A 3,119-nucleotide genomic window follows, 5' to 3' on the forward strand; every position below is an offset into this window, starting at 1 on the left:
CTGGTTCTGCTGGAGGTTTCTTCCTGTTCAAAGGGAGTTTTTCCTCTCCACTGTCGCTACAAGCATGCTTAGTGTGAGGGATTGCTGAAGGGTCAATGAGTCGATGCAATCAGCTGGTTTTGCTAAAGGCCTGGTTATCCTCCCCCAGCAGCGTGTCGCAGATATTTTTGATTTCTGTCCAATATTGAAGCGTGGTCTGCGCTATGTTATTCCACGCCACAACGCCAGAGGGCCAATCAGGAAGTAGATGTGGGTCTAGATACGGCCGAGGCGGTGAGGAAGTGGGGGCAAGTTTGTCCGACAACGGAGGGACATTAGGGCCAAAAAGAGCGGGGATCCAGGTGGAAAAAAGGTCCCAGCGTTCTCGCACACCTCGTTCTGCTAGCTGCTCCATCTTCACCAGTCGTTTTCCATAATGGCGGTCAGACAAACAAAACGAGCCGGTAAGGAACCAAACAGGAAATACGCATAGTGTAGAGCGGGCTAGATTTGACCAATCAGAGGCCTCCTGTCTGCGGTCACCTACAATTTGGGAGAGGTGCAGCAGAGTGTCTGCAGAAGGGGGCGGGGCATGTCTGCGTTAACTGCAACAAACATGCAGACCACCTGGTTTCTGAGTATAAATCAGCCCTAACCCCTAAATCTCTCCTTCACTATAGAGCAGGGAGTTTATAGTGAACTTTATAGTGAACTCAGTTAACGGACCGTTCAGACAGATGATCACTGCTTTTTGCTCCGTTGGTCACATAACTCCTCCTCCTACTGCGCGGAGCTTCCTCCATCTTTGTTATTAGTCGCCGCTGTGACTGCAAATCCCATAATGCTTTAACAGGAGACCTCTCCACGCAAAGCATTCTGGGATATATCTGCCTCTTCTGAGGCCTTTCTCTTCTCTTTCACTTCATAGACACTTTTTCTCTTCCGACCCTCGACTATTTCCAAAGAACCGCGGTGAGAAAGGTGAGCTTCAATGACCGTCTGAAACCGTAGCTCACCACAGATATACGCCTGAACGTGCGCAGAACAAGCTAGCTAACGGGACGAACACGTAGGACGACCTTAAACATATCACCAGAATGACTGACAGTTAGGAGGACCACTGATTGAGATGATCCACCCAGAAATAAAAGATCGTCCTCTATGCCTTTAATATATCAGGGCAGGTGGCCGTTTCATGGCATTAAATTGAACTTAAATTTTTGCCATCAAAATATATACATATTTTTGATGATTTTCAAAGTATTTCAATGAGTGAACCATAAATGTTCGATGTTTGCAGATTAGCTGCAGATGAAGATAAAGTTCCGTTTAACATTTAGATCCAAATAGTTTAGGGTTGGAAGCAGATAAGTGACCATCAGAGATTTAATCTTTAGATGTTTAAATGTTTGCAGGAAAGTGGATGGTTTAAAAAAAAATCAACTCAAGACAGAAATAAGAAGCGAAGATGAAAGAAATAGATCAGTGGAAAGATGGAGGAGGAGAGTAACGGTTAAACGACTAACTGAGGAGAGGAGCTGGATTAGGAGTAAATTAATTGGAGGAAAAGGAATGAAATCATCTGGTGGAAAGATGGAGGAGCAGGAGGAGAGAGAGAGAGAGAGAGATGGGGGAGAAACCGTGACAAAAATGAACAGGAGATGAAGAGATATGAGGGAGAGGAGAAAAGAGAACAAAAATGAAATGAANCTGGTTTTCTTAAAGGCCTGGTTATCTTCCCGCAGCAGCGTGTCGCAGATATTTTTGATTTCTGCCCAAATTTGAAGCGTGGTCTGCGCTGTTATTCCACGCCACAATGCCAGAGGGCCAATCAGGAACTAGCTGTGGGTCTAGATACGGCCGAGGCGGTGAGGAATTGGGGGCAAGTTTGTGCGACAACAGAGGGACATGAGGGCCAAAAATATCGGGGATCCAGGTGGAAAAAGGGTCCCAGCGTTCTCACGCACCTTGCTCTGCTAGCTGCTCCATCTTCACCAGTCGTTTTCCAAAATGGCGGTCAGACAAACAAAACGAGCCGGTAAGGAACCAAACAGGAAATATGCATAGAGTAGAGCGGATGTAGATTTGACCAATCAGAGGCCTCCTGTCTGCGGTCACCTACAATTTGGGAGAGGAGCAGCAGAGTGTCTGCAGAAGGGGGCGGGGCATAGCTGCGTTAACTGCAACACACACGCAGACCACCTGGTTTCTGAGTATAAATCAGCCCTAACCCCTAAATCCCTCCTTCACTATAGAGCGGGGAGTTTATAGTGAACTCAGGTAACGGACCGTTCAGACAGATGATCACTGCTTTTTGCTCCGTTGGTCACATAACTCCTCCTCCTACTGCGCGGAGCTTCCTCCATCTTTGTTATCAGACTGTGACTGCAAATCCCAGAATGCTTTAACAGGAGACCTCTCCACGCAAAGCATTCTGGGATATATCTGCCTCTTCTGAGGCCTTTCTCTTCTCTTTCACTTCATAGACAAATTTTCTCTTCAGATCCACCCAGAAATAAAAGATCGTCCTCTATGCCTTTAGCATATCAGGGCAGGTGGCCGTTTCATGGCATTAAATTGAACTTAATTTTTGCCATCATAATATATACATATTTTTTTTAATATTACCAAAGTAATGAGGTATTGTCCTTAAATAAAACTCTTGGCTTGAAATGATGATTTTCAAAGTATTTCAATGGGTGAACCATAAATGGTCGATGTTAGTAGATTAGCTGCAGATGAAGATAAAGTTCCGTTTAACATTTAGATCCAAATAGTTTAGGGTTGGAAATGAAAGCAGGAAAGTGACCATCAGAGATTTAACCTTTAGATGTTTAAATGTTTGCAGGAAAGTTGATGGTTTAAAAAAATCAACTCAAGACAGAAATAAGAAGCGAAGACGAAAGAAATAGATCAGTGGAAAGATGGAGGAGGAGAGTAACGGTTAAACGACTAACTGAGGAGAGGAGCTGGATTAGGAGTAAATTAATTGGAGGAAAAGGAATGAAATCATCTGGTGGAAAGATGGAGGAGCAGGAGGAGAGAGAGAGAGAGAGAGATGGGGGAGAAACCGTGACAAAAATGAACAGGAGATGAAGAGATATGAGGGAGAGGAGAAAAGAGAACAAAAATGAAATGAA

Source organism: Cyprinodon variegatus, unplaced genomic scaffold (genome assembly GCF_000732505.1).
Source record: "Cyprinodon variegatus isolate N-32 unplaced genomic scaffold, C_variegatus-1.0 Scaffold1335, whole genome shotgun sequence".
NCBI classification, from domain to species: Eukaryota; Metazoa; Chordata; class Actinopteri; order Cyprinodontiformes; family Cyprinodontidae; genus Cyprinodon; species Cyprinodon variegatus.